Source organism: Gymnoscopelus braueri (genome assembly GCF_963280865.1).
Source record: "Gymnoscopelus braueri genome assembly, chromosome: 23".
Lineage (NCBI taxonomy): Eukaryota > Metazoa > Chordata > Actinopteri > Myctophiformes > Myctophidae > Gymnoscopelus > Gymnoscopelus braueri.
The window spans coordinates 4,605,445-4,620,336 of record NC_137625.1 but is presented as its reverse complement, the minus strand read 5'-3'; the positions used below and the strand labels follow the sequence as shown (position 1 = coordinate 4,620,336).

General features: G+C 39.7%; 1 pseudogene across 1 annotated transcript in view; it reads left to right on the top strand.

Moving 5' to 3' along the window:
• Window positions 1-13,757, top strand: part of LOC308079216 (sodium- and chloride-dependent betaine transporter-like) — a 23,799-nt pseudogene extending 10,042 nt beyond the window's left edge. The window contains exons 5-10 of the transcript XR_013935045.1: window positions 792-904; window positions 1,289-1,426; window positions 3,502-3,605; window positions 7,298-7,398; window positions 10,742-10,888; window positions 12,398-13,757. The product of XR_013935045.1 is annotated as a sodium- and chloride-dependent betaine transporter-like (transcript). The remainder of the gene's footprint in view (window positions 1-791; window positions 905-1,288; window positions 1,427-3,501; window positions 3,606-7,297; window positions 7,399-10,741; window positions 10,889-12,397) is intronic.
• The last annotated feature ends 1,135 nt before the right edge of the window (window positions 13,758-14,892 follow it).

Sequence of the window (14,892 nt, the reverse complement as noted above, 5' to 3'; positions counted from 1 at the left end):
TAGAAGATATGCATTGTGACGTAATATAATGGCGGTCATAGCGTGCTGTGCCGGTGTTTGTCCATGAAAAGCATCATGGGAATTGTAGGAACACAGAGAAATAACAGAGGCAGACAGGATGTTCAATGGTTTGTGTTCTAGGGCCGCAACTATCCATTGTTTTCTTATCAATTTACGTTTTTGAATAATCAAGAAGCACTTTTTAAAAATATATTTTCTGGGCGGTGTAGCCGCCCCTATACGTGGGGTTGGGACACCTCATTAGTATTAGTTTCCTGCACTGTGATTGGCCCCCTTGGCCCACTTTCCTGTACTGTGATTGGCGGACTCTATTGGCTGACTCTATTCAGCACTGTGATTGGCTAGCGAGACACATGATGACATTAATAACCTATAAATAGGATTATGCACTTCCAAAAATCATATTTTTTTTGGAAGTGAGCTTCCATCACTATGATGACCACACCACCCACTTCACACTGGGTGTGATTTTTACTTAAATAAATAAATAAATATATATAATATATATATATATATATATATTATATACTGTATACAAAATTGTAGCATCGGCCTCAGATCTTAATGGGTTAACCGTTAACCCATTAAAACCGGAAAGTGTCTGTGTCATTTTAAATTAGGAGACGTTGGCTATTCAAAAATAGCAGATATACAAGCTCATAGTGCGTCACTTCGTGCCGCGCTGAGGTAGAGTTTTCAGGAAACTGTTAGTATTTAGAAGACATTTGTAGTCCTGATGGGATTGTGTTCACTGTGTCTCCTGACCACAGGGACCGGGCTGGCCTTCATCGCCTACCCAAGGGTTCTGTCCATGCTGCCTGGTGCCAACTTCTGGGCTGTGCTCTTCTTCTTCATGCTCGTTCTGCTGGGCCTGGACAGCCAGGTGTGTGTGTGTGCGTGTGCGTGTGTGCGTGTGTGTGTGTGTGTGTGTGTACAGCGCGTTGAGATGCAGCATGTTGAAATTGTGAGCTTATTAGATCTGCTATTTTAGCAAATTCTGAAACATTTTAGAATTATTTTAGAATTATTTAGAATTATTTTAGAATTATTTTAGAATTATTTTAGAATTATTTTAGAATTATTTTGACATTTGTTCAAACATTTCTGGAAATGTTATGATATAATGGCATGCACCAACACAGGGACACCAGGTTGAACAACTCGTGAAGTCCCTATCAGGGTCATGTGTATCAATATGTATATATGTTTACGTCACCTGCAGCTTGCTACGTAATAATAACACGAACGCTGCGTTTCCTTCTGTCAGTTTGTGTGCGTGGAGAGCTTTGCGACCGCCGTCACAGACATGTTCCCAGCCGTGCTGCGGGGACCCGGACGCAGAGAGCTCCTGGTGCTCGCCATCGCCGTGTCATGCTTCCTGCTGGGGCTGCCCCTCGTCAGCCAGGTGACACATTAGCCTAGTTCCCATTAGCCTTACTCCTCTGTGAAGAGAAAAGCCTGGTCACGACCTAATGCAGAGAGTGTCTATTAGGGGCGGGACTCCCGTCGCACGTATTTCCCCCGGAAACGATCTATTTCGACCAATCACAACACTCGTTTCATTCACAGGGAATGTAAACAGTTTTGTGAAGCCTCAACGTATTGTATTGTATTTCCTTGGGGCGGGACTTCCGGCAAATTCCGGTACTTCTGTTTAGACACTCAACCGGCTAGGTCTTGCCCAGCGTGGGTACAAATAGACCCCTTAACACATTGACTGCCAGAGTTTATTCATAATGTACTCACCCCTGTGCCAGCAATTTGCGTGTTTTTAAATTTTTTTGTTTTGTAATTTTTCATTCAAATAAATTCTCTGATTGTGGTGTCAAGCACGTACGACAGTTCCACCAGTAGAGAGCAGCAAATCCACACATTGATCACCTCGCTTCGGCCTGAAAACGATGCGATACACTACGACGATGACTGTTAGTCACCCGGACCAAAGAAAATAGAAGTTGAGCTGTCCGTTTTGTTTTTTATACCGTGTGAAAAAACGTTTTCCTTATTCTGCAAAAATTACGGGAGAAAAACAATGTGACCCGGAAATGATTTTTTTTTTTTACATCCGGCTCCGGGTGAGTGTGACGAAAGTGTTGATGAGAAATAAACACAGCCGTGCGATCACAGATTAAACAATGAAAATCCTAAAGAACGCATCAATGCGTTCTTTTGAATTGCTGGCACTCAAGCGATGGATTTGAAAGAACGCATCGATGCGATCTTGGCAATCGATGTGTTAATACGATACGATACGATACGATACGATACGATAATACTTTATTGTCAGTTCACACTGAAATTTGTCTTGCGACCCAGCAGCCATGTATGCAACAATAAACAATAAACAGTACACACATTTGACATGACACAAGAAAACAAAACAAAACAAAATACATACATAAAGACATACAAAGACAAGAGCAATGTCCACCTCTCAGCCTACCCCAAGCCTACAACTCCTGATTAAGCCTCAATGTCGTTTGATGGACAAAGGACCTCTTCAGTTTGACCTTATTGTATGTAGGAACACTGTATCTCCTTCCTGAAGGCAGCAACCTATATTCTCCATACAAATCATGGCTAGTGTTTGAAGTGATATTCCTTGCCAACCTTATCATACTGTTATTATACGTAGATGTATAGAGCCTCTGAAGTGGTTGTCCAACAATCTTTGAACAAATGTTCAGTTGCTGCAGCAGTTGTGACTTTAAGGCTTAACAGACGACGTCACACTGATAAGAACCAGTATGCACGCGCAGGCCGGCACCAAATGAAACCCATTCTGTCATGTCTCGCTAGGACGCGCCTCACCAGCCAACACACAAGAGGAGGTTGAATGAACTGAAACCAGCGCACCCCGAAACAATATGTTGCGAATTGATTGCATGAAACAATCACCTGTGCGTCCAGTCTCAATGTTGGTTAACAAATAATTGGTCTATACAGACAGAGAGGAAGACGAAGGGTTTAAGCACTACTCAACACACACTACGGGATGTTTAAAGTCATTAAAGTCAAGGCAACAGGCTGTGAGATATCTGGGAAGACACTTTATACAGTATAGACCACTGTTTCTCAAACCTTTTCATGTCAAGGACCCAGAATTATATATGTTTTTGGCCACGAATGGTCAAAATAGGCAAACATAGCCGATGTACGCGTTGGGGAACCTGTAGATCAGCTTTGGTGCAATTGGTGTTGAGAGAAAAAAGGAGGGAACTAATAATTAAAGTTTTGAAAATATCTCAAAAGCAAATATTTGCCTTTGAGATATAGTGCAGTAGAAGTAAAAAGTATGGAGAGTAGGAACCCTTGGGGACCCAGGTCAATTAAGTATATACATTCAAGTGGATAAGACAGTTACACCTCACTTTCCATCTGCCATACGGTATTTGTTTGTATGTACCAACAGAGTTCAATTCCTACCCATGCAGGGTTTGTTCATTCAGTTCGATGCCTCTGTGTGTCTGTCTGTTATAGGGCGGGGCTCTGATCTTTTCTCTGATTGACACCTACGGGTCCCAGTGGAACCAGCCTGCTCTTCATAGCCTGTTTTGAGACTGTCGTCATCGCCTGGGTGTACGGTACGTTCTGTCACCACCGGCTGTTATACACTCCCTCTTCTTTTATTTTTTTCACTGCACTCACTGACTGCAGCACTGTGGTGTAGCCTACTTCCCTCTCCTGAATGAGCAGTGATGGAAGAAGTGCTCAAATCTTTTACTTAAGTAAAAGTATCAATACTGCAATGTAGAAACGATATGTTACAAGTAAAAGTCCGGTATTCAAATTTTACTTGGGTAAAAGTACAAAAGTATTGGCATCAAAGTATACTTATTTTTTATACTATATACTATAGTATACTATACTAACTATTATTATAGTTTCACCCAAAAAAATGACTTATTTCTATCAATTACACACCCCATGAAGCCTTTAATTTATAGAGATTTTTTTGTTTTTGTCGCATTCCTAAGACAATAATTTGATGACCGGCGGAGACTCAATTGACCTGCATTTGAGTCTCCTACCGAAGTACTCATTATGCATAATGACCCATTTCACAAGTTTTCAAAACATGTAAAATCACAATGCACCGCCTTGCGACGCGTTGTGAGCTTGTAGACTGGTGATTTTCAAATAGCCGGAGTATATACAGTATAGGGTTGAAGTGGTTAATGCATGTTTTGTATATAGGGTTGAAGTGGTTAATGCATGTTTTGTAATAATAATCAAAATCGACAAATTGACTAATAATTAAAGTTTTCAAATAATTAAAAGTAAATATTTGCCTTTGAGATGTAGTCCAGTAGAAGTATAAAGTATTGAGAGTATAGGAAATACTACGGTAAAGTAAAAATACCTCAAAAGTGTAATTAAGGGCCCATACCCTAGGTGGGGTTGGTGAAAGGGCCTACTCTGTGTGGAGTTTGCATGTTCTCCCCGTGTCTCCTAGGGTAGTTAATACCCTCACAAAAACATGTAGCAATCCTGGTCGCTATACCGCCCCCCCCCCCCCCCCCCCCCCCATGACAGCCGGGGCGCCTGATGGAGGGGAAAGGAACTGGTTGGAATAACGTGTTCCTTCCACGCGCTACGTCCTACCAGGGAAACTCTCCCCTGTCAGGTGACGAGAAGGTCAGTTGGCTCTCATGCATTGAAGGAAGCATGAGCTCGGCCCTGGCCTCCCTAGGCTGTGGGGGACTGGTGTAGGGCTGGTGTAGGACTGGTGTAGGGCTGGTGTAGGACTGGTGTAGGGCTGGTGTAGGGCTGGTGTAGGGCTGGTGTAGGGCTGGTGTAGCGCTGGTGTAGCGCTCAGGATCACTTAGGAAATTGGCACAGGTGAAAGAAAATGGGTTACAAAAATCGCGGGATAAAAAATAAAAGTGTACTTAAGTACAGCACTTGAGTAAATGTACTTTGTTACTTTCCACCACTGGCACTCACTGACTGCAACACACGTGGTGTAGCCGACTTCCCCCTCCTGAATGAGTGTAACCCTCCAGTGGTTTGTAAACCAATTCAATATTTGTTCTTTTCAGCTGTCAGAAAGGCAGCAGGAAAACATCCGCCAGACAGACAGACAGGCAGGCAGGCAGGCAGACAGACAGACAGACAGACAGACAGACAGACAGACAGACAGACAGACAGACAGACAGACAGACAGACAGACAGACAGGCAGGCAGGCAGGCAGGCAGACAGACAGACAGACAGACAGACAGACAGACAGACATCTGGTGTTGCAAAATGCCTGTTCAAGTTACTCAGCAGTTAAAAGTTCTAGAAAGAGTAGACAAAGGACAACTTGTTTTTTTTTTACAATAAGGGTTTATTAGTTTGTAATGATAATAATTAAAAGTTGTGTTAAAATGTATTCATTTATTGATTAGCCGGCTTATTGTGTAAAAAAACGACATATTTACCAATTACCCGAAATCCATAAATGAATACATTTTAACTCTCCTTTCTTTATTATTATAAACTCATAAAATAACCCTTGTTGTAAAAAAAAAAAAAAAAAAAGTTGTCCTTTTGGACAATTATGGCATTATGGCAAGCCACTATGAGGAGTTAAACACATATTTATTAAAATTAGAAATAATATTAATATATAAATTGTAAACAATGGCTTTTCTTACCATTTGAAGCCACATTGTGTACATTTTAGTTGAGAGTATAGTATTGGCTAAGATCCCCAAAGTGGATCTTGGATAAGCCGGGGCTAGTTTAGAGTTCTGTTGGTATTAAGGGATTTCCGTTTCCTCTCAATTTCCAGGTTTACTTTCCCAAAGGAAATACCAAAGGAGTTAAAATCAACAAAAAAGGGATTAAGTATCATGGAGCAATATTCAAGGAATCAGTGGCTACAGTAATTTAATATGGCTGTTTGTGTACTCTGCAGTCAGTCAGTCAACAAGGTGCTGTTCCATTAGTCCCACAGACATTTTTCCGAAGTACATTGGCAGTGGTGGAAATTAATTATGCACTCAAGTACTGTACTTAAGTACAATTTTGAGGTACTTCTACTTTACTGGAGCATTTCCAATTTTCCATACTTTTACTTCTACTCCGCTACATCTCAAAATACATCATCAACACTAGTAGCAATAAAACATATATGTACAGTAAACAGTTGGGGGTGGGGGGCATTTCTGGTTTAATGGTCTTGATGACGTCAACGAGCTTGTCGAGCAACAATTAAACGGCGACTCTGCGACACATTATGCTGCTTTGTTTTGTAGCTTTGTATCTTTTGTAGCTGCAGTGTGAACGCAGGGAGAATCCTCAACAGTCCAATTTGCAGAGAAACACTCCAGCCAGGGAAGCCACAGGCAAATCAGTACTGTAGATATACAGTATACGCTCATTGGCAATTCACAACACTGCGATCACGTCTCTGCCACAGCAGGAGAGAATTCAGGACCTTTTTACCACCGACCCAGAGCATCTGTCCATCAGTTTGAGGGTGTTCCCTATACAGTATGAAAATAGCAGTGGTGGAAAGTAACTAAGTACATTTACTTAAGTACTGTACTTAAGTACAATTTTGAGGTATTTGTACTTTACTTTCCAATTTCCAATTTCCAATACTTTTACTTCTACTCCACTACATCTCAGAGGCAAATATTGTACTTTTACTCCACATTTTTCTTTTGAAAACTTTAGTTACTAGTTACTTTTCAGATATACATTACGATATAATGAAACATACAGTAACCACTTTAGCCCTATTTTATACCTTGGCTATTTGAAAATAGCAGATCTACAAGCTCACAACGCGTCGCATCGCGACGCGTTGTGAGCTTGTAGATCGTCTATTTTCAAATATTTTGTACTTTTACTTTTGGTACTTTAAGTAAATTTTGATGGCAATACTTTTGTACTTTTACTCAAGTAAATGTTTAATTTTGGATTTTTACTTGTAACAGAGTATTTTTATATTGCAGTATTGGTACTTTTACTTAAGTAAAGAATTTGAGTACTTTTTCCACCACTGGAAAATAGACACATTGACTGAGTGATCTAACCCAGGGGTCTTCAACATTTTTCAGGCCAAGGACCCCTTAGCTGAGAGAGAGATGAAGCAGGGACCCCCACAACATTTCATAGATAGCTTCATAGACTTGTTTGACAGCACTGTCGGCACTGTTGGATTCATGTTAATGTGTATTTTCAGACATTTAACCACTTTAGCCAATCTAGGGGGCCCTATACCCTATGAAAATAGACAGATTGACTGTGTGACGTCTAAACGTTGTGGTGGTGACTTCACAGGCGCGGACCGTTTCTATGACAACATCGAGGACATGATAGGGTACCGGCCGTTCCCCGTGCTGAAGTACTGCTGGCTGTTTGTCACACCGCTCATCTGTGGGGTGAGGCACGCACACACACACACGCACACGCACGCGCACGCGCACGCACACGCGCACACACACACACACACACTAGGAAATATTGTATACTGCTAGAAGCAGCCTATTAATGATTTTTTTTTTTTTTAAGTGGGATTTGTTTTGTGGCACATATTTTGTACTGTATCTAATTCTTGCAAAGTCTAAAGGAGACGTTTTAGTCTCCTCACTTAGGCCTACACACATCTCTTCCAAACCTTCTGTTTTCTAGTTTTTCTTCAGACATGCTGAGCGTATGGCATCATGCCACGTCAGTGATTATCGTCTCTAAGTTAAAGACTTGGGGTGGAAAGTATAGTGACTTTACTGCTCTGAACTCTGTTTGCCAGTTCCTCTCTCTCTGTCTCATTAAGCCCTGAAGGATTGATGTTGTCGAAACTCTGTGCAGGCTCACTCATTTACTGACTCCACCATTGATTTCCTGACCCGTTCATGCTTCCAGTAATTTGACCGGCTCTCTACCAAGGTGGGCGTCGAACCAATGAAGGAGCCTAGTTCATTTGGATCAAGTCAGATTCACCCGTCTCTTCGCCAAATCTTAATTAGTGCTGCTCTAACTACGAGTCACGTTGTGCGTCAGGAGAGCTGGACTCAAACGCAGTTTGTTTATTTTGTTTTGTTTTGTTGTAAAGCGGCGTTGAGTACTAAGAAAAGCGCTAAATAAATCTGATGTGTTATTATTATTTATTATTATTAGTGGTGGAAAAAGTGCTTTTTTTTACTTAAGTAAAAGTATCAATATTGCAATGTAGAAACACAGTATTGGCATCAAAATATTAATACTTAAAGTACCAAAAGTAAAAGTGCTCATTATGCAGAATGTCCCGTTTCACAAGATATTATACTGTATGTATAACATTTATCTTTTGAAAATAGCAGATCTACAAGCTCACAACGCGTCGCATCGCTGAAAATAGCAGATCTACAAGCTTGTAGATCAGCTATTTTCGGCAATGAGGGAGGTGCAGAGGGAAAAAAGATCACACCAAGTACAGAGTGAAAGGTCAAGTTTACTAAGTAGTGACGGTCTCCTGATTGGGCGAGGTCTATCCCATGTGAACATCGTTTGTTTTCAGATCCTGTGTACATTCTGTGATCAGTCTGTATTGCCAGATTGCAGAAGTTATGTTATTTGTAGAAACTGAGGACATGTCCAATAAACGACGTTAGCTGCTATAATACACAATGATGTAACAGGAACATGTTTGTCCAGCAGTGTTGCCATGTCTGCTTATTAACCCATTGAGACCTGAAGCCGATTCTACATGTCTCCTAAATCTCAACAGTATTCTGAAAAACCTATGTTTCTATATCAGTGGTGCTCAAACTTTTTCACGTCAAGGACCCCCAAAATTATATGTATTTGGCCGCGGACCCACATCAAAATATTTTGTTTCAGGGACCCCCAGAATCAAGGATTTTAGTTAAAAATGTTCGCTTTAAAAATATATATATTCACAGATTTGCACACATTTTCACGATTTTTCAAAAATAGTAGATCTACAAGCTTGTAGCGCGGCACTCGGTGCTGCGCTATGAGCTTGTATATCTGCTATTTTTGAATAGCCCAAAGTGTAAAATAATGCTTTTTAGCTCAAATCTAAAAATGACACAGTTCCAGGTCTTAATGGGTTAAAAGCGACTTTGGGCTTGTTTTTCTGTAAAGTCGCGGTCTTTGGGGCTTGTTTCCAAAGTGTAGTTGCTTATTTGGGATTGTTTCCTTATGTCGTTTGAACCAGTGATTCTCTCATATTTTCATGTCAAGCTCACAATTGTGAGCTTGTTTGATCGGCTATTTCAAATAATAAGCGAATGCTCATTGTGGCCTATGGTCGCTTCTTTTGGGCTTGTTTTCAAAGACCTGGTTAGTTGTTTCTCTTGCAAAATCTTGCAACACTGGTGTGCAGTACTTCTGCTGACTGCAAGGTGGAGCACTTTCCTAACCTCCCGTGTGGATTTGAGACCATAAAGTATATGGACATTTTGCTTTTCATCGCTACCTTCTCTCTGGCTGGTGGACAAAGAATGTGGGCGTGGCCAGAGGAGAGAAACAGAGAGAAAAATGACAGTAAGAGAAAGAGAAGGGGGGTCAACCACTTAAACCTTCTATCGTTGCTGTCGGGCAGAAACCTCCTATCTCCATATTTTTAACGCCCTACTACGAGCTCGAAACGCAGCACGTTTTTCGAGCTTACAGATCTGCTGCTTTGGCTGTTTTTGAATTTGAATCCTGAAAAGTAACAGTTGTTGACATAATGAGGTTTTTCCACCCGACATACTTTGTAGAACAGACCCGTGTTGCAACTCTACTTGGAGGACCACTGTTTACAGTCTACACCAAATCTCTTTGCCAAAAATAGCCGATCTACAAGCTCAACAGCATTGTGAGCTTGTAGATCTGCTATTTTTGGCGAATTAAGCCGTATACTGTACAGTATATACAGTACTTACTTATACTAATGCTACTGTATATAGGTTCTTGGTTTACCCGTCTTCCTATAGTTTCCTATAGTTTCCTATGGCACTATACACTGTCTCTCTGCATTCTATGCAGTGGTGGAAAAAGTACTCACATTCTTTACTTAAGTAAAAGTACCAATACTGCAATATAAAAATACTCTGTTACAAGTAAAAGTCCAGAATTAAATATTTACTTGAGTAAAAGTACAAAGGTATTGGCATCAAAATGTACTTAAAGTACCAAAAGTAAAAGTACTAAATATTTGAAAATAGCAGATCTACAAGCTGTGAGCTTGTAGATCGGCTATTTTCAAATAGCCTAGGTATAAAATAGGTTTAAAGTGGTTAATGTGTGTTTCATTATATCATAATTTATATCTAAAAAGTAACTAGTAACTAAAGTTTTCAAGTAAATGTAGTGGAGTAAAAGTACAATATTTGCCTCTGAGATGTAGTGGAGTAGAAGTAAAAGTATTGGAAATTGGAAATACTCAAGTAAAGTACAAATACCTCAACATTTTCCTTAAGTACAGTACTTAAGTAAAAATACTTAGTTACTTTCCACCACTGATTCTATGCATGTGATTATTTACCTTACTTACTGTAAGTCGCCCTGGATAAGAGCGTCTGCCAAATGCCTGTCAACATGACTGACCTCTGTTCTCTGTATAGGTGACCATGATGTATGACCTCTGTTCTCTGTATAGATGACCCTGATGTATGACCTCTGTTCTCTGTATAGGTGACCCTGATGTATGACCTCTGTTCTCTGTATAGGTGACCCTGTATGACCTCTGTTCTCTGTATAGGTGACCATGATGTATGACCTCTGTTCTCTGTATAGGTGACCCTGATGTATGACCTGGCGATCCAACAACCTCTGAGGGTGTACGACTACGTCCCCGGGGTCTTCACCACCTCGCTCTGCTCCATCCTCATCATCGTCCCCTTGATGTGCATCCCTATATATATATTTGTAGCGCTGTGGCGGGTGAGTGAACCTCACTTTAAATGATGCTGCTGCACAGTTTAAAACCCATTCAAATGGGGAAAGCATCTGTGTGTCATTTTAGATTTGAGCTATGCATAGAAACATAAGTTTAAAACAAATAAAAACTCTTAGGATTTAGAACAGTGGTTCTCATAAATAGAACTGCAAGCTGGAAGCTTGTACATCTGCTATTTTTGATCATTTTTGAAAGAATTGTGAAAGTGTTTTCGAAAATTTAGATTTTCTTTTCTTTTTTTTCACTGTTTTGTTTATTTCAAGATTCAGAGAAATAGACAAGAATATGCAGAGTCAATATCAAAAGTAAAAATATATAAAAATACGTTTTTTCAAAACAAACAAACAAAGACAACACACGGACAAATGTGCAGATAGAAAGAGAATAGATTTTCTTTTCAACACAAATCTTCTTAGGGTCCCTGGCACAAAACATTTTCAGGAGGTCCGCGGGGCCAAATGAATATCATTTTGGGGGTCCTTGGCATGAAAAAGTTTAAGAAAATCTATTGATTTAGAAGGCATTTGTAGAATCGGCCTCGGGTCTTAATGGGTTAACCCATTTAGACCTGTAGACCGATTCTACAAACGCCTTCTAAATCCTGACCCAAGTTTTCTGTTTATTTTAAATTTTTATTCAAATTAAAAAAAGAAATGATGTTGCTATATACTGTATACAGCGACAACTACACCAAAAGGGCTTCCCGGATTGAAAGGTATAGGAACCTGGTGTTCCAGGTGTAAATGGGTTTTAACACACCTCCACTGGAGACCACTGTCGCTACAATATCCAATAAAAGTATTGAGTAAAAACAAACAATATGCAACCCTATCAAGAAAAAGGCAATGTTGCCATTAACAACTTTGAAAACAAGTTAAAAACGTTGAAAGGAAGGCACGCCGTCAGACGCCGGCTTGAGAGAGGTGCCCCCCGTATCGAGTGCAAAGGGAGAGTGGGAATCACTTATTCTGTCCTGGCCGACCTGAGACGTGAAAGGGCATCCATTCAGACTCCAAATGTACCTGAGCAAGCATCACAATACGACAAGTTGGTAGCCGTCCCAGTGCTGAATTTCAATTTGTTTGCGTGTGTGTGTGTGTGTGTGTGTTGTTTTGTTATTATTACCTTTAACCCATTAAGACCTGAGGTCGTCTATATCAGTGGTTCTCAAACTTTTTGGTATGTAATTGGCCGCGGACCCCCATCTGAATTGTTTTGTGCCAGGTACCCCCCCCCCCCCCCCCCCCCACAGAAGAGAAGATTTGAAGAATTATAAATAAAAAGAAAATCTTCAAACATTTTTTTCAAATGTTCAAAAAATAGTAGATCGCGCTGCAAGCTTGTATGTCTGCTATTTTTGAGTTTTCTGAAAAACGTATGTTGCTATAATATAAATATATATATATATTTATATATATATATATATGGCTAAAATGACACAGATGCTTTGCCGGATTGAGTGGGTTTTTTAACAGGATTGGGTTTTCTTTCAGAATCCCAACGGTATGACCACTCCATCCAGTGACCTGCGCCAGGCGTGGCCACACCGACCCATCCTGACCCTGTGTAACGTCAACGTCTTTAAGGGACGGCAGAAGTCGCCCAGGAGAGACGCCGAAATGAACGAGAAGATGATGATGGAGGCCACCGGTGTCTGAAGAACGGTGGTCTCACGTAGCCAGACAACTATCCACACGATCTCTGAATGCTATATATATGTATAGAGTCTGGGACTACACCCAGTGGTGGAAAAAGTACTCACACTTTTTTCTTTAAGTAAAAGTATCAATACTGCAATGTAGAAATACTCTGTTACAAGTAAAAGTCTGGTAATCAAAATTTACTTGAGTAAAAGTGCAAAAGTATAGGTATCAAAATATACTTACCAAAGTACCAAAAGTAAAAGTACTCATTATGCAGAATGTCCCGTTTCAGAAGTTATATGTCTAAAATGTATTAAAAAATCGTTTGAAAATAGCAGATCTGCAAGCTTAAAACGCGTCGCGATGCGACACGTTGTGAGCTTGTAGATCGGCTATTTTCAAATAGCCAAAGTTTAAATAGGGCTGAAGTGGTTAATGTACGGTATGTTTTGTACTAATTATCAAAATCTATAAAGTAACTAAAGTTTTCAAATAATTGTAGTGGAGTAAAAGTACTATATTTGTCTCTGAGATGTAGTGGAGTAAGAAGTAAAAGTACTGACAATTTGAAATACTAAAGAAAAAATACCTCAAAATTGTACAGTGCACTGAGATCGGAGAACGGAAGTTGTCATCTGCTCGTCATTTCCGTTCACGAAAATATACTTTTGAATATCTTTACATTTTATTTTAGAATTTTTATTTCGGCAAAGCAGCAAGATGTACTGCAAGCTTAGATCATTTCCATTTATATTAGGACACATTTGCGCACGAAACGGAGACGGCGAGGACTCTGAGGACTAGACGTCACATCCGCTTTATATCCTCTGATCATTCTCAGAGCTTCCGTTTCCAGACTGTAAGACGGAAACATTTGAACATCGTGGGAGGCGACAGTCGATGACCAGGTGATGACATCACATGGAGAACCTTGACCAATCAAGGTGCTGTGCGGGTGCTGGTTAATGTCACTGGATTGATGACTTTCACCAGTCTGGGACCAGTGGTGGAAATAAGTACTCAACATTCTTACTTAAGTAAAAGTATCAATATAGAAATACTCTGGTACAAGTAAAATTCCGGAATATAAAATGTACTTGAGTAAAAGTACAAAAGTATTGGCATCAAAATGTACTTAAAGTACCAAAATTAAAGTACTCATTATGCAGAATATCCCATTTCAAGTTTTCAAATGTATACAAATCTTTTGAAAATAGCAGATCTACAAGCTCACAATGCGTCGCGATGCGACGCATTGTGAGCTTGTAGATCTGCTATTTTCAAATGGCCGTATATGTATTTAGAGCTGAAGTTGTTAATGTATGTTTTGTAATAATAATCAAAATCTACAAAGTAACTAGTAACTAAAATAAATGTAATGGAGTAAAAGTACAATATTTGGATCCGAGATGTCGTGGAGTGGAAGTAAAAGTATTGGAAATTGGAATTACTCAAGTAAAGTACAAATAACTCCAAATTGTACTTAAGTACAGCACTTAAGTAAATGTACTTACAGTAGTTACTTTCCACCACTGTCTGTGACAATGAAATAAGTAATACTAATAACAATCTTCCCATGTAAATTGTTAGAGCTGTTTACATTCATTCATCTATTCAGGGAGAACTTCCTTTTTTTTATATTTGTTCTATACGTTTGTACATTAATCTTTGGCTTTGTGTTGTTTTTCCCAATGATTGCTTTATCCAATGGTGTTTCTACGAATTTTTGGGGATTTCTATTGCATTCATGACAGGACTGTGTCACAGTAAAATGCTCAGTGTTAAATTTAGCTCTGAGAGCTGGACGACATCGTTGCAAACTGCGTAATTCCTTACAGAAGAGAGTCAGGGAAATAAGGAACCATTTGAACATTTTGACAGTATTCAAACCAGTATCAAATCAGTATCAAACTGGTTACAGGACCACTGTACTAGTTTGTTAGCTACCAGGGCATCGTGTACAAACTAGAATTACCTCTCTAACGTCCTGCAACAAGCACATGTCATATTACCATAAATTGGCAATTGCAATTACAAATTAATTATATTGGCTTTAACATTTACATATTAAGAGGAAATTCATCACACATCTGGTACATTAATTAAGCCTTAATGTCCCTGAATGTATCATTCAGATGTGCACAGGGAGTAAACCGACTGCTAACGGTGCAGCTTATCTCATTCAGCAAGGTTATTATCAATATAAATACTCAATCTAGTTATAATGAAAAAGCCCCCCAGGGATGTGAATCGTATTATTTATGTTTGATAATATGCGGGTAATGTCCTTATCCTGTCATTATTTACATGGCATCGGTTGTTGGTGTGCACTGTATGTAAACAAT